The sequence below is a fragment of the Cervus canadensis genome, chromosome 3 (assembly GCF_019320065.1).
Source record: "Cervus canadensis isolate Bull #8, Minnesota chromosome 3, ASM1932006v1, whole genome shotgun sequence".
Lineage (NCBI taxonomy): Eukaryota > Metazoa > Chordata > Mammalia > Artiodactyla > Cervidae > Cervus > Cervus canadensis.
Genome location: NC_057388.1, coordinates 98,871,638 through 98,899,474, shown reverse-complemented (window position 1 = coordinate 98,899,474; position 27,837 = coordinate 98,871,638). Strand labels below are relative to the sequence as shown.

Genomic DNA, 27,837 nt, shown 5'->3' with positions numbered 1-27,837 from the left:
GTAAAGACGGAACTGGACTCAAAGGACAAACGCAAGCATCCAGCCCTCTCCCCTTCTACATCATCACTCCAGCTCCCTCTAGTCCAACAAGAGCGCCTCCCTCCTTCCTTCCACCTCTCAAAGTCCTCAGTGGCAAAGGGAAACCCGGGAACAAGGAACAGGGAGACACACTGTTCTCATCCTTTCTCTCCATTTCAAATGCTTTAAGACCCAAGGCATGAGTCTGGTAACTCACATCAAGTCCTGATGTGGTCCCTGCACACAGTAAGTGCTCAACAAATACTATTGGGTTGGCCAAGAAGTTCACTGGGGCTTTTTCTTAACGTCTTATGGAAAAACCCAAACTCTCTGGCCAATCCCACAGTCATGATGAAGAAAGACCACGGAAATCAGAAATAGTATCAGCAATGTTTGCATCACATTACATACACACAGAGGCAGGGGGTGGGGTATGGGGGTGGGAAGAGGGAGAGAGAGAAACTTCATACGCAGTAACCCTAGGAGACTTGTAGCTTGAGAGCCGACTTCATACGCAGTAACCCTAGGAGACTTGTAGCTTGAGAGCCGACATATGCTGGGCATATGAGAAAACATAGAAAACAGAGGGGAGCAGAGGAGACTGCCCACATGGTGAACTCTGGATTCTCACCCCACCCTACAAGGAAACCACAGGTGAGGCTCCTTTCACATGCATCTACTATCAGCAAGGTGTGGTTTCCAGGAGTCTACTTCTCCAGAGTTATGCATGGTAAGTGGAAACCTTCTTAGACAGGGAAATTTTAGAGGCAGTGCTAGGACTCAGCCCCATGCCATCTAGAATCACCTCCCATAAACAGGTGCCACTTAGGTTCATGCATTAGTAAGTCATTCCTTTGGGTCAGACACTATTTTCGTGGGCCCCTATTTTTAAAACTCTTTTAAGTCAGTCCAAATGGGATTGTCCCTAGTCACCAGTGCCTAGGTATGGATGAGATCCTGAAATTCCTTTCCTCTAGACTAGAGAGCTTCCTTCATAGCTCTGCCGGAAAAGAATCTGCCTGCAATGCAGGAGACCTCGGTTTGATTCCTGGGTTGGGAAGATCCACTGGAGAAGGGATAGGCTACCCACTCCAGTTCTTGGGCTTCAATTGTGGCTCAGCTGATAAAGAATCCACCTGCAATGCAGGAGACCTGGGTTCAATCCCTGGGTTGGGAAGATCCCCTGGAAAAAGGGAAAGGCTACCACATTTCAGTATTCCGGCCTGGAGAATTCCATGAACTGTATAGTCCATGGGGTCACAAAGAGTTGGACACGACTAGGTGACTTTCACTAGATGAGAGGGATCCTCAGCAGCAGGGCACCCCTAGAGAAGACAGACTAAGAAAGGCACAAGGATCCTGGCAGCTCATGGGGGCGGGGGAATTTGCTATGAAGGCAAACCCACAACTTCACAACCATATCTGGCGCTGACCAGGGTGGGCCTGAGAAAGAACCAGAACATGGAAACCCTCTCTCCAGCCCCCACTTAAAAAGTGGAGTGATGCATGTTGGGCGTGGGATGGTCAAACGCATTGATGTTTAGGAAAACTTGGGTTTAACAATCTATAAAAGGTTTACTTACTGTGGGACTTTAATAAGAGTTTTTCACATACACGGTGATTCCCAAGAAGAGAAGGGATAGGTGTGGCATGCAGGCTTCCCCAGACTCCTTTGACCCCCAAATCCTTTTTTTATTCAAAGAGCAGTTTCTACCACTCAACTGTTTGAGTTCCTCAGAACCAGAACGCAGGTCTTTTGTTTGCATTTCTACCCCCAGGGCCAGGCAAGGGTTGACACAAAGCCCTCACTACATCTATGGATAAATGAGGAATAGACACCAGGGTCTGTTCTTTGATCAAATGGTCTACATGATGAAGTAAGTAGTTGGCTTCAAGTTCATGCTAGCCTCCTCCCTGTAGGCACACCTGGGAGCCACATACAAAGCAGCATCAGGGGCAAATGCCCGCTCAGGTGTGTGCATGAGGCCCTGAAGTTGGTCTGGGTCTCTGTGGGCAGGACTAGGGCCTTGGCTCTCATTGTTCTCAGCCCACTCGGACTCCCAGGCACACGAACAGCACCCACACCAGGTCCATAGCAAGCTTTCCTCCTCATCACAGTTCATGGTCCACTTAGCCCTCCTGGGTGCAGGAGAGTCAATATTCACAAGAGACCCTCAACCAAGGATGTGAGAGCCAGCGAGCAAGCGCCCTGCCCCCTAAAGGATGACCACGAGGTGCTCTCGGCACAGTCACCCTGAGGGAGGCCCCAGGATCCACGCTAAACTCACAGCAGGAGCCAGTTCAGTGCTGCACCCTCCATTGGCTTCCCCTCCTTCCTCCCTTCTTGGGAACTCCCCCTAAAGTCCCTGACTTGAGCTCTGCTTTAGAGGCACCCAAACTCTGAATCCCAATCCCAAATAAATCTAGTCCCAAAGAAAGGCAATGCCAGAGAATGTTCAAACTACCGCACAATTGCACTCATCTCACACACTAGCAAAGTGAAGTCGCTCAGTCATGTCCGACTCTTTGCGACTTCATGGAATGTACCCTACCAGGTTCCTCTATCCATGGGATTTTCCAGGCAAGAATACTGGACTGGGTTGCCATTTCCTTCTCACACACTAGCAAAGTAATGCTCAAAATTCTCCAAGCCAGGCTTCAACAGTATGTGAACCGTGAACTTCCAGATGTTCAAGCTGGATTTAGAAAAGGCAGAGGAACCAGAGATCAAATTGCAAACATCTGCTGGATCATCAAAAAAGCAATAAAGATCCAGAAAAACATCTACCTTTGCTTTATTGACTACACCAAAGCCTTTGACTGTGTGGATCACAATAAACTGTGGAAAATTCTTCAAGAGATGGGAATATCAGACCACCTGATCTGTCTCCTAAGAAATCTGTATGCAGGTCAAGAAGCAACAGTTAGAACTGGACATGGAACAAGAGACTGGTTCCAAATTGGGAAAGGAGTACGTTGAGACTGTATACTGTCACCCTGTTTATTTAACTGATATGCAGAATACATCCGGAGAAGGCAATGGCACCCCACTCCAGTCCTCTTGCCTGGAAAATCCCATGGATGGAGGAGCCTGGTAGGCTGCAGTCCATGGGGTCGCTAAGAGTCAGACATGACTGAGCGACTTCACTTTCACTTTTCACTTCCACGCATTGGAGAAGGAAATGGCAACCCACTCCAGTGTTCTTGCCTGGAGAATCCCAGGGATGGGGGAGCCTGGTGGACTGATGTCTATGGGGTCACACAGAGTTGGACACAACTGAAGTGACTTAGCAGCAGCAGCAGCAGAATACATCATGAGAAATGCCAGGCTGGATGAAGCACAAGCTGGAATCAAGATTCCCAGGAAAAATATCAATAACCTCAGATATGCAGACAACACCACCCTTATGGCAGAAAGGGAAGAAGAACTAAAGAGCCTATTGATGAAAGTGAAAGAGGAGAGTAAAAAAGTTGACTTAAAACTCAATATTCAGAAAACTAAGATCATGGCATCTGGTCCCATTACTTCATGGCAAATAGATGGGGAAACAATGGAAACAGTGAAAGACTTTATTTTGGGGGTCTCCAAAATCACTGCAGATGGTGATTGAAGCCATGAAATAAAAAGACGCTTGCTCCCTGGAAGAAAAGCTATGACCAACTTAGTTAGCATATTAAAAAGCAGAGACATTACTTTGCCAACAAAAGTCCGTCTAGTCAAAGCTATGGTTTTTCCAGTAGTCACATACAGATGTGAGAGTTGAACTATAAAGAAAGCTGAGCGCCAAAGAATTGATGCTTTTGAACTGTGGTTTTGGAGAAGACTCTTGAGAGTCCCTCGGACTGCAGGGAGATCCAACGAGTACATCCTAAAGGAAATCAGTCCTGAAAATTCATTGGAAGGACTGATGCTGAAGCTGAAACTCCAATACTTTGGCCACCTGATGCAAAGAGATGACTCACTGGAAAAGACCTTGATGCTGGGAAAGATTGAAGGCAGGAGGAGAATGGGACAACAGAGGATGAGATGGTTGGATGGCATCACCAACATAAGGGACATGAGTTTGAGTAGTCTCTGGGAGTTGGTGATGGACAGGGAAGCCTGGCGTGCTGCAGTCCACGGGGTCACAAAGAGTTGGACACGACTGAGTGACTGAACTGAACTGAACTGAAACTCTGAAATGCTCTTCTTGATATTCCAGCATCCCACTGGACTACTGGACCACTGCTGAGAGTCCACAGGCTTCCTTCATCGCAGAGCTCCTTCTTTAAAAAAATTAAATCTGTTCAATGCCTTCCAGACAGTGAGGGCTTTGGACACTCACTTTACCCCCGCATCATGGTCATAACAACCTTGAGAGGCAGATATTCTCTCTCTCTGTGTTCTCAGCCCATGTTCAGTAGTATTCTCATATGGCTGAAGAAAGGGAGAGTTTAAGGGAGATGACGGCCTTCCCTGGAGCCAGCCAGCCAGCCATGAGAACAGGCAGAGTCCAGGTGTCAGCACAGCGGTTTCAGACACCACAGCTATAAAGATTCCATGGCCTGGCAGGAGGTTTATGGAAAACAAGGATTATTTTGCAGCCACAGAGCCTTGTATGTGCAGGAACTTTACATCCACTGATAAGGAAGAAGGGGGGACATCACCCATGTCTTGTCTGCTACTCTTCCTCCCTTGATGCCAATGGTGAGCGCACCCAGGACGCTGGAGTCTGCCCTGCTGACCGGTCCTGGCCCCAGGCCGCCACGGCAACAGCCCTCACTCACTCTGACATCTGTCTCACCCATTAAGCTGGCAGTTCTCAATCATTGGTCAGCCCTAATAAATGGAAAGATTAAGTCAAAAATAGAAAGAACACACTGGAAAAAAACTGAAAGCCAACGTTCAAAAAAAAAAAAAGAAATTGGTTGAAGCTTTAAATCTTGGACTTCATCCCTTCTATAAAGGGCATTTCCTCAAAAAAGAAAAAAAAGGGGGGGGGGATAAAATTACACCTTAGAAGGGAGAGGAGACAGGGAGATTCTCCTTTGACCAATCAGGAAAGACATTATCAATTTATCAGCACTGTCAACGTCAAATTCTTTAGCCAGCTATAAGAGCAGAGATGGAGTTTAGGGGGTGAAAGGTTTGAGATTAGAAGCAAAACCATGTCCCTGATGAAAAGGAAGGGAAGAAACCAGGGAAGTTCCAGGGGTTCAAGGAGGGCAGACAGAGCTAGAGTTTGCACATCCCGCAAGACCACACCCCCAGGCGGGCAGAAGGGGAGAGGGCTGGGGAGGGCAGCGATATTTACAAGTGATTTCAGACAGCTCTTCACAAAAGCTTCCTGCAACAAACCTCCCCACCCCACCTCCCCAGGCTCCTTTTCAGCACCTCCTGCTCCTCCCAGATGTTATGAGCTGAAGGATTTTCAAGGCTTAGAGCTGCTGCTGGCCCAGCAAGAAAGAATGTTTTATTTTCTTCATACTGAGGAAAAGCGTTACCTACTTTTTTTATTTTTAAAGCTTTCAAACGCATTCCACTTGGTGTATTTTGTTTTTTGTGTTTGTGGTATCGGCGTGGCCTTTTAATGTTGTTTTGTATGCAACTCATGGGCAGACTCCTAAATATTTAATTCCTTTCCATTCAGTGTTTCATAAATGTTTGTTAGGAGTCGTGTTCTGGGGGGCCTCTGGACTCACATGCATCGATTGCATTCTTAAAAATCCTACTTCCAAAGGGCAGCCCTCCACCCACCCCATTTCTGACTCTGTCTCCCAACACTTCTGCCAGCTACTGTTGTAACAGTTATGTGTATATTAACCATGTATTTCTCTATATATATACAGTAAATGCTTCAGGGTAGGGGAGCTGGTAGTTTTCATCTTTGGCCAAGGGGGTGCTTTGAGTGTTGTACAGTTGACCCTTGAACAACGTGGGTTTGAGCTACACGGGTCCACTTGTTCAGATTTTCTTTTTCAGCAGGAAGACTACAGTACCACACAGTCCACAGCTGGTTGAATCAATGATACAGAGGAGTCACATATACAGATGCTCCGACTCTAAGTTATATTTGATTTTCAACTACACAGAGGGGCCATTCCAACCCCCTCATTGTTCAAGGGTCAAGAGGAATTCATTTTAACAATAGCTAATGTTCAACGAATGCATTCTACGTGTTAAGTACTGTACAGAGGATTTTATCCCACATTATCTCATTTAGTCGTAAAAGTTAAGGCCTGCTGCTGTCCCCATTGCACAGATGAGAACACTGAGGCCCAGAGCGGTCTCCTGCCTGAGAACGCAGACCTATGACTGGCACAGGTGGCATGCAAACCCACCTACCACACTCCCTAAGCACCACACCATGCATGCTCACGAAGAGAAACTGGGAAAAGTCAAACTCTTCAGCAAGAAAGAGACCCTCCAAGGTTTTCCATCAGAAATAAAGCAAAACTTTTCCACGTGCAGGCATTCCCAGCTTCTACAGACTTTGCTGCTCTTATCAGAACAAGACAGAAGGTTTGCTTCCAGTGCTCCCGTAATGAGCTGGCCAGAAGACAGCATCTACACACAGTGAAGGAGAACCAAGAACGCATCTGGTGGCCCCTGCACTCGGCCACAGCCCTACCCCACTCCCAGGACAAGCCACCCACCAGCAGGGACTGGGGGCAAGTCACTGAGCCTCTCAGAACCTCATTTCTTCATCTGCAAAAGCAGATAATGATGGCGCTCAGCTCCTAAGATAGATGAGGAAGAAATGAGATAACTTATATAAAACCTGTTCTGGAGTAAGCATATGAGAAATGTTCATTGATCAGTTCTACCTCTGGGACACACCTACTCCCATACAACAGCGCATCCATACCTGGTAGCTCAGCTGCTAAAGAATCGGCCCTGCGATGTAGGAGACTTACTTCGGTTCGATTCCTGGGACTGGAGAAGCGATAGGTTACCCACTTTCGTATTCATGCACTTCCCTGGTGTGAGAGACCTGGGTTTGATCCCTGGGTTTGGAAGATCCCCTGGAGGAGGGCATGGCAACCCGCTTCAGTATTCTTGCCTGGAGAATCCCATGGACAGAGGGGCCTGGCGGGCTACAGACCGTGGGGTCACAAAGAGTCGGACACGACTGAGCGACGAAGCACAGCGCAGCATCATATCTCAAGGCGGCTCTCACGCCTCTCCCACCCACGGCTCCTTTTCTTCCAGCTGAGGCCATTCAGGTCCTGCGCCCACGGTCCCAGAACCCAGCCACACTGGTCTTCCGCAAGGCCTGGGCACGGGTAAGAATCTCTCCCAGGGTGACGCTGACCTCGATCGCACCTGCAGGGGTGGAGCCCGCAGCCCGGCTCCCCGTGAGCGCTACCGGCAGCCGTGACACAGGCTGGTCACGTGCAGGGGACGAGGCCCACGTGCTTCCTCCAGAGAAGCTGCTCAGCCAGCATGGGCTTGGGCAGCTGGTGGTTTTTCTCATCTGGGGCTGTTCTATGTCGTTTGGTTTGTTACCTCCTGCAGGGTCTCCTGTTTGCTCCAGGCCCCTGAAGAAACGTTTGGGTGGTGAGCCTGTCCTTCCATACATTAGACATCAGTCCACAAACTCCATCAGCAGGGCCACCCCGGCCTCGTCCAAGCCATCACTAAAATCTCTCAACAGGATGGGTGTTGAGGGCAGAACTGTGCACCTGCACACACACCACGAATTTCCTTGTAATCAGAAGTGAAAAAGTGAGGAAGTATTAGTTGCTCAGTGTATCTGACTCTTTGTGACCCTATGGAGTATGTCTCGCCAGGCTCCTCTGTTTGTGGAAATCACCAGGCAAGAATACTGGAGTGGGTTGCCACTTCCTTCTCCAAGGGATCTTCCCAACCCGAGGATCAAACTTGAGTCTCCTGCGTTGCAGGAGGATTCTTTACCATCTGAGTCACCAGGGAAGTTTGCAATCAGAAATCAATCCGTTAAGAGCTCTTGGGTGGGACCCTACAGCTGGCCATGAATTCACATTCCCGATCTGCCCCCATCCCCTGGCCCCAGACCCCCTTCTGCATTTAGTGCACCTGGATGTCATGAGACCCCGTCTGCACCATTCACCCCATTAACTCATCTAGGAATTATACCCACAAAGGGGATGAGGTCAGCCCAGCACCACACGCTGGTCCCTAGGCATCACCGCCTCCTGGCCAAGCGCTCTCCCTACATCTGCTTTGTAGGCCCTTTGGGCAGTTGTCCAGGCCTCTCACTAGTCTGGCTGCTCGTCTGTGTCCACAGATTCCCCAGGGTCTCCTTTACTGAAAAATTGACATAGCACCCCTAACTCTAGGTCACAGCTCCTCTGACCATCTGGTGCCCCTTCACAAACAGGGTGGCCCCACAGAAGAAATGATCTCCCACGCTGCCCACCATCCTTCTACATCCTCTAGCAGCCAACACTCCCATCAAGGAACAGAAATGAGGCCTCCCTGCTGGGTGACCACCACGCACCTGCCGAGTTTACAACCCGTGTCCACATCCCCCAGTTGCCCTGCAAAACACGGTCTCCACGCCCCTGACTCCTGCTCACCCACTCCGTTCTTCTCATCACCTTACCATGTAATTCCCTTGACTCAACATCATAGCCTCTAACATTTTACCACCTTCTGTGCTAAAGGTCACCTCATCTTCTGTGGGATCCACAACCTTTTTATCCTCACTTCCTCGTTCCTAGATTCGGGATGTCTTTCCCCACCTCTCTGAGTCTTTTCGCATGCTTTAAACAAGACATTCTTAAATGTCATTACATCGTAACGTCCTCACGAAAGGAAAATAAAAAACGAGGCGTCATCATGCTGACCCGACACCACCCACCTTCCTGGTAAGGTTTTAGCCGCCCTTTTTCCCAGTTTGCTCATGTATTTTTCCAGCATGAAACAGGCTGCTTGGGAAAGAAGGAGCAGGTGAGGCATGGCTTTAAATCACCATTTGGGGTGTCGTAAATAATCTGCTCCCTTAGTCCTATCACAGCCCTAACGGCCTTCTGGAGAGTTCAGAGCCCCAAGTTGTCACTGCCTTCCCCAAGGCCGCCTCCCACCCTGGTGTGCTGACACCCCGAGCACAAGCCTGTGGCTCCTCTGGGCACAGTTTCTGCGGGTGGAAAAACCATCCATCTCCAGGCCCTGACAGACAAACGAGGCGAGAAGGAAGACCAAATCTGGTTTTTCACTGGAAAACAGTGAGCTCATGCTTTCTCTCCAGAGACCCAGGAAGTGGAGACAGATCTGGAGATGGGGAGACAGTGATGGAGACAGGCAGGGGTGATGAGGGATGAGCAGGAAAGAGGGAGGAAGCCAGTCTGGCACTTTTGTAATGTCACTTTTGATAAGAATCCCCAGCTCTCAGGCCAGAGGGAAACATCCATATTCTTTAAATCTAGGATCCAGCATGAGGCGGTTGTCCTAACGGGGAGGAACGGGGAGAAGATGAACAGAGCCGGAAATTCTTCATTCCCGCTCCTTCAGAGAAAAGGGAGATAAGGGTTCCTGAGTTGCCAGCACTGCAGACGCCAGGGCAAGGCTGGCACTGCTGCTCCTGGTGGGCTCCAGATCAGATGGTGGGCACTGCCAGCTTCTCTGATGGAGGGTTGTACCCTCAGACATGCATCTCCATAAGGCCAGCCATTCCCGACGGACACACCGGATAGAAGTCAGAGAATTCAGATGGCTGCCCAGGTATTTCCAAATAGCTGAATGTTTGGTTTCAGCTAGGGGAAAAAAAATCCAGATTACTGAGTTTTTTACTTTGTATTTGAAAAAAGGAGTTAGATAATGCTTTTCCTTTTTACCAGTTAATTCAGAGAGAGGGGCAGAGACACTGTGTGTGTGCATGTGTGTGTGTGTTTGGGGCAGACTGGGGAAAAAGCTGGCTGTCCTATATGAGAAACCAAACCCTGATAGCTGTTCATTATTTTACTCCTACACTTGCCGTGTGCCTTTGCTAAAAACTGAATGCAAACCAAAGATCACAGAATTAAAGTAGTAAGCCCAAACAGATGAATTATGCTTTTCTTTACACGTTGCCATTCAGTCGCTAAGTCGTGTCCGATTCTTCACAACCCCATGGACTGCAGCACGCCAGGGCTCCCTGTTGCTCACCATCTTCCAGAGTTCACCCAAGTTCATGTCCACTGAACCAGTGATGCCATCCAACCATCTCACCTCTGACAACCTCTTATCCTTTTGCCTTCAATCTTTTCTACCATCATCTCTACTCACAAAATGGACTATTTTCTTAAGTTAAATGGCTTAGCTAAATGTTAATTAAAGTGTTAACTCAGCTTGACTCACTAGTTGAAATAAAATTTAAAACCAGACATGAAAATACAAATAATGAATGATTCACTGTTTCCCACTGTGTCCAGCAGCACTGCTGTGGTTGAGAGCCCAGTCATCGGAACCAGCTTGCCTGGGGTCAAACCCCAGCTTTTGAGACTCTCTGGGTCAGTGATCTGGGCCAAATGGATGAAGTCCTCTGTGCTTCCACGTCTTCACTTTAAAGGGACGTAATACAAATACCCACTCCCTCAGGGGTGCAGTGAGAAATCAGTGAATTAGTTTCAGTAAAGTACTCATCACCTGTATCTTGTAAGTGCTACATACTTATTACTGTTACTATGTCATCACCATATAGGATGCAGATTTACTGTGTATGCCAGACATCAGTTAAGTCCTTTAAGACATGCAGCAAGCACGTATCTGACAGGTTTCAGCAAAAGAAATGAATTTCCCACAAGACAGGTCTCTAGCATCCCATCCTTGCCTGCCTCAGGCTTCCTCGGCTATGACTCTGGAGTCCCCTCAGCCCCAGCTCAGGGCATTTACCCTTAGTCTCCAACCCTGACTACATCCCACCACCCTGCTCCTGCCTCAAAGGCTGAGACCACCCTACCAAATCCAAACCCCTCTAATAATGGTAATACCATAGAACTTCTATTAATAGAATGTGACTCCATGCCCACCTATAAGACCCTCAAAGACTCAACAGCACAAGCATCACTGCCACTACACAGCATTGAGGACGCTGACCACCGACACCAAGGAAAGCAACAATTTAGGGGAACATGTGACCTGTGAAGATGCTGGAAGGGTGTCCCCTAGCCCTCGCCTGATGGATCACTCACTGGTCCATGCTAAGATGGAATTTCTCACTTTTTAACATTTTGGAAATGTGGCCCCACATTCCACCTCCCAGTCAAAATAGCAAAACATAACAGATAACATCAAGGTTTAGTAAAGATGAGGAGAAGAAAGTTCAAGACACTATTCTTGAGAGTATAAATTGTTACAAACACTTCATAAATATCAAGTAAATTGGAAACGAATACACCTTATGACCCCCAAGTCATACCCTTAGACAAAATCCTACATATATATACAAGCAGAGAAATCTCTTGATGTCGATTCCGCACGTAGAGCAAACGAGCTGCCCTGCGTGTGCCACTCACGACAGAAGCCCTTTTTATAGCATTGCTTTTAAAAAAAAAAAATAATAGTGAAGACCTAAAGGTCCACAAATTAGGAAAAAGAAAATATTAGGTGGTTATAGTCACATATTATACAATACTTTAAATGAATGTACTGTACACATTAGTACAGAGATAGACCTCAAAATATTACATGGAGTGAAAACAGAACTGTAGATTTATACCTACAGTAGTTTTTCACTTTTCAGTATTCTAGATTTTTATCTCCTACCAGACATAGTCCCTTGGGATCCAGTGAGAAAGAACACCATAACTTCTGGAGGAAAAGTAACCTTAACAAAATCAAAGCCACATTATCCGAGTTTTTATAATGGGAGAACCTCTGGGGGCTCTGGCTCATCTCCCACTGATCTCCTCCTGGTAGCTTCCCTCTAACGATCTATGAGCCTCATCCTCACGTCCATCGAGTGCACGGGAGATGCTCAGAGGACCGCCTGATACAGAGATGCGGAAAGCACCAGAGAACTGAGGGCGTGGTGACCGCGCACTGTGTTGGGGGGCGGGGCAGGGCGGTCACAGATGAGGACATCGGGGAGGCTGCTGGAGGAAGGAGAAGGAACCACGCTGTTCAGTTTGGGGGATGTAGCATACAAGGGAAGGGGTAACCTAGGCCCAGCCCACACCTGAGGCGTCCACAGTGAACTCAACAGGAAACAGACTATGCCTCAGCCAGAGTCTGGTGAATCCTGCAGGGAGGGGTGAGTCGGGGCGAGTAGCAGAGCGCTGAGGGGAGGACCTGGACAGGGGGCTGCCGTGGTTGTCCAGACCTCAGAGCAGGGCCCAAGTACAGCTGGAAGTGCGGGCAGGAAAGACATCTGTGGAGACTTCTGGTCTACCCCAGCTTCCTGGCCCCTTGACTTTTGACCTGCTCCCTGCAGGGGTGGCCTAGCAGCATCCTCCCTGCTCACTGGACCAGCATCCCTGCTGCAGCCAAGTCAAACAGCTGCCTAACGTCCAGATCCCAGGGGCACAAAGGTGGTGAGTGTGTGCCCGCTGGGACCCCAGGCATCCAGACTGAATGAGTGGAAAGGTGCGGATTGTCCTAATGGAGTAACCTGCTCCTTATAAGGCTGCCAACCCCTCCCTAAGGGCAGTGACCATCACTCCCACGGAAATGAAATCATGGAAATCAGCAGCCAGCACACAGAAGTAGGACAAGATAAGTTGGACAGACAGCTGTCTTTAATCTAGTTTTGCAAGGACTCAGGGAGTCACTGCATTCACCACAATAAAACAGAACTGGTGCAGCCTCCGCCTGGCAAGATGACTTTCTGGAGAGGATCCAGGATCCAGGAGGCAGAGCCAAGAGATGGAGCTCTCCAAAGTCAGGGCTGGAGGCAGAGGACCCAGGCAAACGCCCACCAGTGGAGAGGCAGGGCGTATGGAGTCGGGTGGTTAAAGGAGGACGGGGCAGTTAGTATTAGAGAAATCTCCACTTGCTGATATTTTTCCTGCTTACAAAAGATGGAACACGTTGAGATTCATTGAAATAAATATAAACATCAACTAGTGAGCTGCCACCCTCCTGAGAGTTAGTACTCCAAGTGGCCACTGTGGAATGTCTTTGGAATTAAGAGAAACTAACCAGTCCATCCCAGTGTTCTTGCCTGGAGAATCCCAGGGATCAGGGAGACTGGTGGGCTGCCATCTATAGGGTCGCACAGAGTCGGATATGACTGAAGTGACTTAGCAGCAGCAGCAACCAGTCCATCCTAAAGGAGATCAGTCCTGAAAATTCATTGGAAGGACTGATGCTAAAGCTGAAACTCCAATACTTTGGCCACTTCATGCAAAGAGTTGACTCATTGGAAAAGACCCTGATGCTAGGAGGGATTGGGGACAGGAGGAGAAGGGGACGACAGAGGATGAGATGGTTGGATGGCATCACCGACTTGATGGACATGGGTTTGAGTAAACTCCAGGAGTTGGTGATGGACAGGGAGGCCTGGCGTGCTGCGATTCATAGGGTCGCAAAGAGTCGGACACGACTGAGCAGCTGAACTGAACTGAACTGAAAGAGGCTAGGGTTTGAGGGCAGGTATGAAGCCAGCAAAGCAACTGGAGTCTGAACTACTGAGATAGACACTGAAATAAACCCCTGAGACAAAGAGTACCACGCGGACAGTCCCCATTCTCTCCTCCCTCACATACAAGTTGCAGCAGCTCCCAGCTGGCTCAGATGATATCTGCCCTGGTGCTTCCTTCTACTGGGCCAGCCACTCCCGTCTCTCCCTTATACAATCATGTGATCTGTTTCCCCTCCACGCCTGGTAGTCCTTCTCCAGCCTCTACTGTCTCTGCAGATCCCAGTCCCTCTTTGCATCCTCTTTCCACTCACCACTGGATGCTTCCCTTCCCCAGCATGTCCTTCTGTTCCCCCACCCCCAGCTTTGGGAGCCCTGACTCTCCCTGCTCCTAGGTAGTGGGCAATGTCATGCAATAAAAGAACTGGACCAGAATTCAGAAAACCTGAGGTCAACCCAAAAGACATGGGAATTTACTACATAGTATGTATTAGTCTGCTCGAGCTGTCACAACGCCAGAGACTGGGTGGATTAAATGATAGTCACTAATTTTCTCATAATATGGAGACTAGAAGTCCAAGATTAAGGTGCCAGGGTTGGTTTCTGATGAGACCCCTCATCCATGGCTTACAGGAGGCTGCCTCCTCACTATGTCCTCACATGGCATTTCCTCTGTGATGCAAGGGGAAAGGGCGCTCTGGGGTCGCTTTCTCTTCTTATAAGGACACCAGTTCTATCCTGTCTGGGCCCGATCCTTAGACGCTCATTCAACCTGAAGGCCCCATCTCCAAACACAATCACACTGGGGGCTAGTGCTTCAACATCTGAATTTCAATGGAACACAATTTAATCCTTAGCCTAGTAACTGTAGCATCTTAAGTCATAGGGGAAAGAGAGTTTATTCAATTCATTATATTCAGAAAACTGGGTAACCTTCTGGGGAAAAATTAAATTAAAGGTATACTTTGCATCTTAAGCCAGGATAAATTCCAAATAGATCAAATATTTGTTTGGAAAAAAGTTAAATCATAAAAGTACTAGAGGAAACCTTGGAAAACCTTTGGTAGTCTTAGGGGGGAAAGTCTTTATAACTATGACACAGAATCCATAAAAGAAAATACTGATAAATCTGACTACAAAAAAATAAAAAATTTCCACATAGCAAAACACACTGTAAACAAAAGCAAAAGACAAACTGAGGGAAATATTTGCAACTCTCATTACAAAGAACTAATTTCCGTCCAACATAAAATGCACCTAGACATAAAGACCAACAATCCAATTTTAACATGAGCAAAAGATATGAACAGACAGTTGATGAAAATGCAATCTATCTTAAATATATGAAAAGATGCTCAAGAACACTCAACATAAGAGAATGACAGGACTTCCCTGGTGGTCCAGCGGTTAAGAATCTCCCTACCAATGCAGGGGACATGGGTCTGATTGTCAGTCCAGGAAGATTCCACATGCTGCAAAGCAACTTAGCCCATGAGCTGCAACTACTGAGCCCATGCTCGAACACCCTCAAGCTGCACCAAAAGAAGTCACCGAAATGAGAAGCAAGTGTACTGCAGCTAGAGAGGAGCCTGTGCACAGCAATGAAGACCCAGCACAGCTAAAAAGAAATAATTTTCTTTAAAAAGAAATGAGAGAGATAATTAAAAAGAGAGAGAGAACTACACTGAGGGGCCATTTTCATTCTGGCAGAGATCCGCAAGTTTGCTGATGCCCTGTGGTGAGGTATGAGGAAGCAGACACCCTCACAGGCTGCTGTTGGAATGTAAATTTTATAAATTCATACAACCTCTCTGGAGGGCAATTCATCAATATCTCTTAAAATTACAAAGACTCAATTTGACCCAGAAATTCTTCTTTTAGTAATTTATCTGAGAGACGCGGTCTCACAGGTGTGAAAAGATGTACGTACAAGATTATTCATTACCACTTTGCTTACAGGAGCAACCCAAATTTCCATCAGTTGGAGCCTGGTTAGATAAAGTACAGTGTATTCACATAATAGAACACAATACAGCACTTTGAAAAAGACAAAACTGTTTAGAAACTGATGTGGAAAGCCTTACAAGATGAATTAAGTGAAAATAAGCAAGGTGCAGGACAGCAGGTAATATATATCACTTTTATGTAAGGCCAGGGACAGAGATGATAGACATAGATATAGATGTATTGGTACATGCTGGCAAATGCATAAAATAACTCTAGTGGGAAAATGGGCTTCCTCAGTGACTCAGCTGGTAAAGAATCTGCCTGCCAATGCAGGAGACATGAGACACACATCTCTCATGCTTCGATCCCTGGATTGGGAAGATCCCGTGGAAAAGGAAATGGCAACCCACTCCAGTATTCCTGCCAAGACAATCCCATGGGCAGAGGAGACTGGCCGGCTACAGTCCATGGGGTTGCAAAGAGTTGGAGAGGAACAAGCATGCATGCACAGGAGGAAAACAGTAGTATTTCCTTCTACAGAAAGAACTGGGAGGTTGGGAAAATGAAAGGGGAAGAGACATTCTCCATTTTGTATTTTATAGAATCCTTTTGTATTTTTAAAATAGTGAACCGTGTCAATGTTTCACCTATACAAAAAAAAAGTAAATGATGATGCTAAAAACAAAAAAAGGGTAGAGAACAAAAAAGAAAATCCAGCTCTGCCCAGGATGGTTTTGAGGCGGTCACCTCCCTCATCTGAACCAGAGATTCTGATCCCTGCCCTTCTGGCTTCCACTTCACTGTTGCATGGCACTCAGCATCTGTGACGGTCCTCAACAGACACTTCTCTGTTCTCCGCCCTCCAAGCCTTCCTCTCCCCCACAATTTGAGTCACCCCTCTCTTAACATTAAAAGCAGGGCTAGGCCTTTGCAGAGAGACTTAACCATGGCTGACACAGCCAGTGGGTGAGCTGGTGGCCACCAGGGCCAGTCCCAGGCTGGGACAAGGTTAGAACCGCCACCTCACCACTCACTCTGCCCTCACCTATTCACCAGTCCTGCCTTGTCCTCTCAGGACCAGGGCTCACAGGCAGGCCACTTACATCACCAGTTCCTCCAGGCTGAGGACTCCACCTGCCCCATGCCAGGATGGACGGCTGCATTCCTATCCCTGGATGAGCCGGAGGCGACCCAGCCACTGGCTGCCAGCCTCTTGTGCATCGACCCAGCGGCACACAGCCTGCCCCTAAGTTCCTACTGCTTTGCCTGTCTTCTGCCAGCATGCCCCAGGTGCTGGGCTTCCTCCACTCCTTGTGTTAGTGGCTGCCCCCGGGTACCCCTACCCACTGCTGGGAGAGCTCTGTTTTCACTCCCACACCCACCACAGCCAACTTGGCGAAGCTTTGCTCCCAGAAACAGCCCTTCAAGTCTTGCCCTTGGCTGTGTTCTAGTACATTATAGTGAGGGAGTCTCTCTCTTCATTTGATGTTCATTCTAGGCTACTTTAAAACAGCTCAGAAAACCTCTCGTGACGTCCTCGGCCAGTTCGGGCATCACGGCTATCTGGAAGATGAACTGTCACTGCAGCGTGACCCTTCAGAGCTATGCTGGCTCCACCAACCTCTTCCCAAAGAATACAGTGACCTCCCTGGTTTGGACTTCAGTTGTTGTTTAGTCTCTCAGTTATGTCCGACTCTGTGACCCTGTGGACTGCAGCACGCCAGGCTTCCCTGTCCTTCACTATCACCTGGAGTTTGCGCAAACTCATGTCCATTGAGTCGATGATACTATCCAGCCATCTCATCCTCTGTCGCCCCCTTCTCCTCCTGCCCTCAATCTTTCCCAGCATCAAGGTCTTTTCAAATGGACTTCAGATTCCTTGTCAATTCCATCACCACCAGGCAGCAGGACTCAGGAATGCCCTCCAGCTTACTTTTTCCACCAAATGTCTCTGACTGTTGGCAGGGTTCCCCAGGTTTGGACAAGTACGTGACCTTGATTCTCTCCAGGCTTATCTTCAATCCACAGCACATCCCAGACTTTCAAAGCAGCCTGTAATTTCTGTGTGTCCTCTCATGTGAGGACTTCAAGGTCACAATCACCGGCAAAGAGCAATCAGCTCTCAAATGACTGTCTTAATGGATGTTGTTTGCAGCTTCTCTTTACTAGAAGGTAAGCTTATTTCTTTTTTATCTCCTCGTAACGCCTAGGGAAGTACAAGGCTCTGCATACAGATGTGTGACGTATGGAAAGAAAGAGGTACAAGGCTAGAAGTCAGAAAGCTTAGTGCAAGCTCTTCCACTTACTCATCGTGCAAGTCTCAAGTTCCCAGACTCAGTTTCCTCCCACGTAAAACGAAAGCCACAGCACTTGCTCCACAGGCTGCTGTGAAGGCTTGAGGAGTTCTGGTATATGATGGCACCATTCTGGACATTACCATCAGTGTACTGAGAGTCATTTTATAAACATCTTATCAAAGGCATACACGTAGACGATAACGGGCTCGAGACTATCCAAGTGGACTTGTGATGCCGCCACGTGTCAGATACTAGGGACTCCTTAAAGATGCTGCAGAGGCAAGAGCCCTGACATCAGGGCAGCCCACGCTATTAGTAGGCCAGGTGACCTTACTTGCTCTCCAGAGGGGATCAAGAGAACCTCCTTCCTGGAAACCAGAGAAATCCTGCCCCACCCAAACTTCCTTCTAAGAGAGTGTGCATCACCAGTTTTTCCTGATGTTTAAACAGCTGAACACTGAAACATGTGACTCTCAATCCAAAACTGGGCCGGGGGTGGGAGCCAGCCACCCACAGCAAGGGTCCAGCATAAGATCCAAAACTCAGCCAATCTTCCCACGAGTGACATGAGGGCAGAAACACCGAGGGAAAGCAGCGGAAGTTACAGGAAAGCCGCGGAAGTTCAAGGGGTACCATCAAGTTAAGCTGGTACCAAGAAAAGCAAACAGAATAATATACCAAATAAAATGCAGGTTAAAGTTACAAGGGAGGCAGGGAAGTAGGAAGCTGGGTAGAAAGAGGAGATGTGGGAGAAGCAGAGGCCCAGAAAGAATCTTTCTTTCCGGCAGGATCCAAGGCTGCCCGGCTGGGTTCTTTATCTTCCCAGCTGCAGTCCATCCTCCCAATGGCCTTCCTCCCCTTGAGTACCTGTGTTCCTTGAAGTCAAGCCAGTCAGACTAGAAAAACTCCTGGTTCACTGAAAAGGCATCCAGTTTCCAAAATGCAGCTGGAAACTGCATTTTGGTCCCTTTTTGGACCATGGTTGTTGGCACCACCCTCTCAGTTCTTGGTATCTACCCAGACCCTGTAAGGTCAGCTCTGGTTTCCTACCCATGACCTTGACTCTTACCATGAACTCAATGAACTGTTGACTGTCACCCTGACTCACTGATCATAGGTCACCCCCAACTTTTTTTTTTCAGTAGTATCAAGTCACTGTGGACAGGAAAGAAGACCAAGTTATTAAGGATCTAAAAGGTTAAGAAGGTGAAGTTTCAAAAGGAAAGAATTCTCAGGAGAAGCTGATCTAGGACCAAAGCTTACATTTAATGACATAACTAAGACCATCTCTGGATGGTGCTCACGAATGAGGCGCTAACTAAACATTAGCACCCCAGAAAAGCACTGAGAGTATGGTAACAGCCTAAGCCGTCCGTGACTGCTTGGGGCGTTAGACGTGTCTGGGCACGTCTGGAGGGTTGGTAAGACAGCTGTCCTGCAGAGCAGAAGTGCTAATTGGATTTCAGAATATGTGGTCTAGTCCCAGGATTACCCTCTCTGGACTTCCCAGAAGTTTATTTGCACCAGGGACCCAGGAGACCGCTGGAAAAATATTCATCCTAAGATAAGGGTCACTGAACACAACCCTGGTCCAAGGACCACAGCTCGGGGTAGGGGAGGGCAATTCCAAATGCAGCAGGATGTGTCATTCCAGAGTCCCCAGGCTCCTGGGATCTGTGCCAGAGCCCTGGGAAAGACAGATTTAACAAAATAAATGGACGAGCCAAGGGACGGAACTCCCTGTAAAAAAGTCACTGCCACACACACACACACAAGGCGGCACGTGCTGGTGACCCACGGAACAGGGGTGGGGTGGGGGGAATGGAGTTTCTTCCTCTCCAGTGAAATGACAACCAAGAGGCAGGCTCCGGGCAGTCAGGACCATAGAGCTGGGCCAGCCCGTGTCTGGGACAGACTAGGAGGGCGGAGGCTTCCGCTCGTCACGTGAGCAGCAGTGGGACAGCCTAGTGGTGGGAACGGAAGAGGCTGTAGGACAGGAGTTGCTGGGGGAGAGCAGAGATCTTGACTCCTTCTGAGTGAATCACGAGAACCCTCTGGGCAGCCAAGAACATGTGGACATAAACAGATACCTCTAGGATTTCCTGAACCTCCTGGGAGGAACTGGAGGGTCCCTAAAGAACAATATGGACATGAATCTGAGCAAACTCTGGGAAATAGTGAAGGACAGGGAAGCCTGGAGTGCTGCAGTCCATGGGGTTGCAAAGAGTTGGACACGACTGAGTGAACGACGACAACAAAGAACAATAGTGGGGGAAGGAGGACCTTGAAGATCAGGATGAGCTAACCCATGCCTAAAACCTAAACCAAAGCAGTAAAGCAATTGCAGGTCTAGCACTCACTCCATTTAGGTACAAGTCCATCAACAAATGCTCCCTACACAACTGTGGAAGACGATGGAGGAGACACGGCCTCCAGGATCTCACTCTATAACCTATGTCCCCACAAGTGATGCTCTCACTGGTCTGTGCTGTTCAGACCCTGTGAGGGAGCGGAACCGCCCAGAAGAAATCCATGAAGAATGTCTGTCCTTTGGTTAAAAAAAAAAAAAAAAGAACTCTCCTGAAGGAAAGAGTTCCAAGGAAGCATGGGTACCAAGAGCCCAGTAGGGGAGAGCCACCCAGAAGGAGGCCAAGCCCAGAGGGCTCTGATTCCATCATTTATGAAGATGATATTCCTTTGCTGAGGCCAAACAGAGCTTCTCTGTGCCCCAAGGAGGCCAACATGTGGTGATGAACTTGGCCACAGGCCAGCACTCAGACAACCCCACGACCCTCTGCTCAAAACCTGCCCCTTCCAGGAAAGAACTGAAAATGAAGGTCACTCAGTCATGTCCAACTCTTTGCAACCCCATGGAGTATACAGTCCATGTTATTCTCCAGGCCAGAATACTGGAGTGGGTAGCCTTGCCCTTCTCCAGGGGATCTTCCCAACCCAGGGATCGAATGCAGGTCTCTCAAATTGCAGGAGGATTCTTTACCAGCTGAGCCACAAGGGAAGCCCAGGAAACACACTCGCTTATCAAAGGTCAATACCTTATTTTGTTGTTGTTCAGTCACTCAGTCATGTCTGACCCTTTGCAATCCCATGGACTGTAGCCCACCAGACTCCTCTGTCCATGGGGTTTTCCAGGCAAGAATACTGGAGTGGGTTGTCATTTCCTTCTCCAGGGGATCTTCCCAACCTAAGGATCGAACCTGAATCTTCTATGTCTCCAGCATTGGCAGGCAGGTTCTTTACCACTCAGCCGCCAGGGAAGCCCATAACCTTATACGGGTTCACAATTATCCATCGCTCCTGACATTAGGTATTGGGCACTGAACTAGGGGTTAGGGTAAGAAAATTAGCAAAATACTTCCTCATCTTCAACATTTTAAATCTAATTTGGACAGGGGAGCAGAAAGGAGGAAGAAGAGGAATGAAGCTAGAAATAATGTCCAGGGAAACATCACATGAATAAGCAGAAACAATTGTTTGGTGATTAACACATCAATGGTCAAGGTATAAAGAGGTATTTCTAAATTGTTTGAAATCAAACAATTATACTTACATGTCTAATACGCTCAATCAACTATTGTTTCCTAGGTAACACAAAGAAAAGTTCCAACCCCAAACCTGTTTGAAGAATGCAAAGTTCTAACTTGAATGAAGCGCTAATTTTTACCTCTGACATCCATGTGCATTTCTAACAATTAAGGGCAAAACAAAGGACCTGGAATTTGAGAGTGAACATGTGGATGACAGGCTGAGCTGCCAAAGCTATGTCCTCCCTCCCTTGGTTCACTTAACCCCAGATTTCAGATCTGGGAAGGGATCAGCAAGGACACAGCCTTTATGCTGAGGTTCTCTGACTTACAATCTGTTATGACTTAGTGTCAATGTTGTTTTTATAATGAAGAATTTTAGCTAGCTAGGGTACTTTACACCTCATTCAAACACATGTTACTCTCCATTTAAAAACTCTGAAAAGGGGACAAGATTCAGGACTTTGATATCCTTTAGGATTCTTGTTTCACTAACTTATTGATGCTTCCACATCTTGATGAACATCATTCCTTCTATATGTTTCCCCCATTAACTCTTTCCAGCCAGGTAACCCAATTCTCTTCTCTTCTCTAGGTGATTCCAAATGAAGCACGGCTTATAACCGTACCCAAACCCAGTAGGAAGATGCTAAAAAGGTTCTTGCAAATGTGTTCTTTGTTACAACCGTCTTCTCAATCATGGCGTCCTGAGGCCAAGATGCAGCAGGCATGCATGGGCCTCCCCTGGTGCCCAGGACACATGCCTGATATAAAGAAAGAAAGAAAGTGAAGTCACTCAGTCCTGTCCAACTCTTTGCGACCCCATGGACTATAACCCATCAGGCTCCTCCGTCCATGGGATTCTCCAGGCAACAATACTGGAGTGAGTTGCCATCTCCTTCTCCAGGCGATCTTCCCAACCCAGGGACTGAACCCAGGTCTCCCACATTGCAGGCAGACGCTTTTACCGTCTGAGCCACCAGGGATAAGCCAAGAGGGAAATGTGCAAAGGTGGGAATAAGCAGGCCTAGAAAACTACCTAATTCAAGGTCCAGCCCTGGATGTGAACCATCAACAATCCAAATACCCACACCTCTATTTAACAGCCAAGGGGTCCAAGATGGTGGTAGACTCTGGATGTGGGACACTTTGGGTTGAGATGAGTCTCCTAGTTGGGCAGCTGGTAGCACCATGATTCTAAGGAATGGGGTGACAAAAAGGCCTAACACCCAGGAAGGAAGACATGCCAAGAGTTTGAGAAAATGAAGGATGCAATATAGCACAATGACATTCAAGGATCAGACTCCAGGATCTGTATAGAAGAAGGGTACATGTGGCTGGTCCCAGCTCCTGGCTGTGAACCCGAACTCACTCTCACTACAGACTCGAAGTGGCAAAGGCACATCACATGCAAAGAAAAGCCATGTTAATGGGCATCACCCTTCCAGAACTACAGCTCAGGCTACACTCACCCAACCCACTTGTTAAAAAATCCTTCCTCCTCTTGGTAGCCAGTCTACACTGGGCTCCTCCTTACTCATCCAGCCTACGTCAACCGTCCCCCAGTCAGCCCCTCTACCTCAGTCACTTCTGTATTGTATATTTCCACTGTATATATCTCATCATGATATACACAACATGTATATATCAACAAACATGTATTAAAAATTTACCATGTGTTAAGGCCTCAAAGGGCTTACAATCTAACTATATACATTTAAGGGTGTATTTATGAATACATTGCTGTGGTGATACAAACTGATAGAAATAGCCAGAGACCAGAAAAAACTGACACCCTAATTTTGTCTCTCAAACTAAAATGTAAATTCCCCAGAGAAAGGATCACATCTTCTATGGCTTTTGAGTTCTCATCATCCTACCGTATACAGTTCCCTATCAAACTTGGCACATGATGGATGCATGGATGACTGAAAGGATGTTGGAACTTTTCTTCATGTACAGCCTTTTGGAATTGGGTTTAGAAGTAACAGAGGGCAAGGAATAATAAAACCTAGAATTTTATAGTTAGAAGTGATCTTGGAGGTATCTGGCCACATTTTCTAATTTCATAGATAAGGAAACTAAAGACCAGAGGAATCAAAGGACAAGTCAAATAACTAGAAATTAGTAATTATGCAATTTGGGAACTAATGGAAACGTCACTGTCTTCTGCCAGGTGATCCTGAAAAGTAAAAGGATAGAATGGAACACATCAGTTGAATCTGGACATACCAAGGTGAAGTAACTCCTAAAAGAACGACCAACACTGACACAACCTCCATGTGACCAATAAGTCTACAGAGGGGTATAAATGTTGCTCCTGTGAAAGTTACTAAGGAAAGAAGAAAGGATGACCACCAGTGCAGGGTGGAGAGTACAGGACAGGGCTAGAACGAGTGCCGTGTTTTTGGATATATTTATATTTTATTTAAATTCTTAATGTGTTAAGCCACATCCACTAATTCTCTCCCTCTACCATTTTGACCCATTGATAAGCACAAAGGAGAAAAACCTGTCTGTATACTATTTCAAAGGCTTTATTTACTTCTTGGGGAGTGCAGGACCACTAGCCAGGCACATCTTGTTAGTTTCATTAGATCGCTTTCCTCTTAAAAATGGGCAGAGATGGGAGGACTCCTGGAGGTGGCATGGGCGCCCAGGGCATGGAAGGTGTGCAGGCCTGGGTGAGATGTACAGTGGAGGGCTTCGGACAACGCGCGCGAGACCAGAGACAGAGCAGGTTACAGAAGGAAGAGTCAAGTGCATTAAAGACTAAATGGGACAAAAATCAAACTTCATCTCCTTCACAACAAAGCCAAGGGTCAACCTGGCCCTGGGCTCTCTCGTGGTCCTAAGGACAGAGGACACTTATCCAGGATGGCCTGTCCTGACACCAGCATTAAAAAAGCATTCCCTTCTACCTCACCCTTAATACGGCCCTGTCCCTAACCACTTAAATCCCTCTCGGGCAGCCCTCTCTCTTTTAAAGGTCACTTTAAATTCTAAATATTGTCAAACAGAACCTGAACTGCAAGTATTTCTCTAGACCTAATCTTTTGCTGTCAGCAAATTCAGAGGGAAAAAAAAAAATCAATAAAAGGGATTAGCTTGGAGTGACGTTGCATATCACAGCAGCGGGACATCGTGTCCACAATGAAGGACTGTCGGCTAATATTATGCAACCATTTCAAATGATGACTTTTTATCAGAAAGTCTCTCCTCACCCTCTGCCTCTCAGAGGGAAAAGAAATTAATCAAAACACCTTTTCTCAGGATTTTTTCCATTGGGCAGATTCTGCCACTACTTTGACTAAATGACTATTCACACTTCAGAGCAAGTATTTATACTGATCTTGATACAGCCCTTTATCCGAAAAACTAAATTCTTTAATTATTGGGCTTTAAGCTGAAGGAGAGCATTTTCTTCAAAATTTCAGAGAAGCTAAGCAAATTCTAGCAAGTCAATCTAGATCTTCAGCTTTCCAGTCTGCAGTCTTAGTCTCTAGACCAGCAGTTTCAAGTCTGACCTTGAAGGCTAGTCCATAATATCAGGAGATTTTTTTGCAGCATAGTTAGACCTCAATTTACCCAAGGGCCACTTACACAGCAACTTTCACTAAGTAAAAGCCAGCCTCCAACAAGGAGGTCCAGAATCATCACTGACAACGTGGCTGCTGCTTGTCAAAGAATAATCTTTATAGTAAAGGACTTCCAGAATGAGAAATTATAAGGAGAAATTATACATTAAACAACTTTAACAAATATTCTGTAAAAAAAAAATAATAATTTTAAGTGAAATAAGTGAGTGAATAAAAGTGAAAAGAGGTGTCTATCCAAGCCCAAACACCACGCATGGGAAGTGTGCGGTCTTTTTCATTGGAACGTCCCTCAGGCCTTCATCAGAGTCCTGCTGTGGCTTCCTTTAGATAAAATTCTAACAGGCTTAATTACATGATTTTAGAGAAAATCACAGAACAGTAACACAAAACGTCGTCCTGCTAAGAAAGCGGGCAAACTGACAGCAGCCAAGAGGTTGACAGCCAATGTCAAAGTAAGACACAGAAAAAACAAATGAAGACAAAAGTCTCAAAAGCCAGGGCAACCTAGGACTGTTTAGTGCAGGAGCAAGCAGCCCAATAACCCTTGAGGATATAACTACATGACAGCAGAATGCTTGACCTGATGATGATGGCAATGTATCACCAAAATATCTTTAATAATAACCCTTGCAAGTGAGTCACTTAAGCAGTAAATTCGACAATCAATTCTATAGTTATTCCCATTTAAATTGTTCTAAGCTGTGTTTAAATTTGTAACACAAAACCTAAGTGATCTGGAAATTTAACCTCTGTGGTTCAGTTCATACCTCAACAACTCAGAAGAAACAATTAGACATTATTACATTAAAGTGAACAGTGCAAAAATGCCTATGCCTCTATGATGCATAATTCCTTTCTGATAATTAATGTTTTTCTAGAGAACGCCTTTACTAGAATCTCTTCAAAGCCTAATCCATCCACTGAGCCTCAGAAGAAAAAAAAATTTTTTTTTTTTGATGGAAGACTCGACTAATGAAAAAGCAGAGAACCACTTCCTGTTCCTGTATGGTCTCTTCCTCTGGCAGGAGTTGTCACCAACGGCAATGCCAGGCCCTGTTACCCAGGGATCTGCTTTCCCCCTATGGAAGGGGCTGAGGCCAAAGAAAGGAGTAGGGGTACATTTTTTAATTGTAGGATAATTACAATATTGTGATAGATTTTGCCATACATCAACATAAATTGGCCATAGATATACATATGTCGCCTCCTTCTTGTACCCACCTCCCATCTTCCTCCCCCCTCACCCCTCTATGTTGTCACAGAGCACTGGGTTTGAGCTCCCTGCATCAGACAGCAAACTCCCACTGGCTATCTATTTTACATATGGTAATGTATATGTTTCAGTGCTATTCTCTCAAATCATCCCACCCTCTCCTTCCAGAGTGGGGTTATTTTAAAAGCCCAGAGAATTAACATTGCACAAACACCACCAACACCTCTCCCACCCCATGGCAAACATGGCTAATCAATCCAGCCTCAGAAAGAGACTTCCAAATCCTTCCCTCAACACAAATGCAGGCCGCCATTTGGATCGACTGGGTTGACATTTGGAAGGAAACAATTTCAGGCCTACATCATTGTTACACAGCCTCAAATTAGATCTAAAAATTGTCCAAGGTTGTACAATTTTTCATGTGGGATGGGCTATCTTCTTTGGTATCTTCACATCCTCACCATGACGACAGTCCAGTCTTAAAGATCTGACTCAAATACCCCTCCCTCAAGGAACATTCCTTAAACACCCATTGGAAAGGGATGGGGAAGAGGTGGTCAGGTAGTAAGTAATTGGTTCCATTCTTCCTTAACAATTTGTCTGTCATTCACTCAACTCAATCAGGAAACGTTTATTGAGTACCTCTGAGTTCCTTAAAGGGAAGGACCGTGCTGTATTCACAACAAAAGGTTGCACCTAGAATCCTCTGGATCCCAGAGCCAAGCACAACATCTAGCAGACTTTGAGACACTTAGCTGGCCACCCATTCCAACTCAAAGCCTTACAGTCTGGACTTCAAGAGCTATTTTCAGGCACCCGCGCATACTCGTAAGCTAATACGTTTGCATAGATCTCATCTATAACAATACCTCAAGGAGTATTTTAAGTAGGATTTAATGAGGAGAACAAAAGAATTAATTGCGAATGACTGTTTTTGCTTTGGGACAGAACGTACACATAATTATGTACAGCAATCTAGAAGTACTACACACCTTCAATGTCTAATAATCTAATAATGTCTAATTCCTCCTCCCCTGGCTGATGTGGCTGGAATTGTTTCCATTCATGTGCATTCCTGCTAACCCTTCTCAGGTCCTCCTCTGTGGCATCAGGCACTGCTGGGAGGCCACGGAGTCCTGGTCAATTACTCTTGAGGCAGCGCTGCAGCCAAGCTTGCCTCTGTGCTGGGCACCTTCTCTGGTGAGAGCAAGGCCCCGCCATCCACTCTTGCTCTCTGGTCCAGGGCCCAAGTCCTCTGGCCAGACCTGCTCAGCCTGCACTCTCTGCTCCACTGCAGCATCTAAGAGGGGTTTGGTGGCTTCCTTCCTGGTGTGAAAAATACCTCTCAGCTTAAATTCAAGCTGAAAAAGATCCCAATTGAGGACAGAGACATGGAGTCTTGAACTTCCTATGGAACACTGTTCACATTCTCCCCGGCAGCAAATCTGGGACTTCACCCTTTAATCCAATACCTCACGCTGTGATTGGCACCTGGCAGGCTCTCAGCAAACATGTGCAAATGAATGGTTGAAATTAAATGAAATTAGGAAATAAACTACTCACGCTCACTGTCCTGTGAGTTGCAATCCTGGTTCAAACTTCATAACCGTATTGCAAATATTTAATCTCTATGTGCCTCCATTTCCTTGTGTGTTAAAGAATATAGAACATAGAGCATCATTGGGAGGAATGGAGAAAATA

General features: G+C 46.8%; 1 protein-coding gene and 1 non-coding gene across 3 annotated transcripts in view; both read right to left on the bottom strand.

Moving 5' to 3' along the window:
• The window catches only part of TMEM178B (transmembrane protein 178B), a 398,699-nt gene that overhangs the window by 270,906 nt on the left and 99,956 nt on the right, over nucleotides 1–27,837 (bottom strand). The window lies entirely within an intron of this gene.
• LOC122439013 lies at nucleotides 11,361–11,491 on the bottom strand. The gene has a single exon (XR_006268754.1). It is a non-coding gene; the product is annotated as a U11 spliceosomal RNA (small nuclear RNA).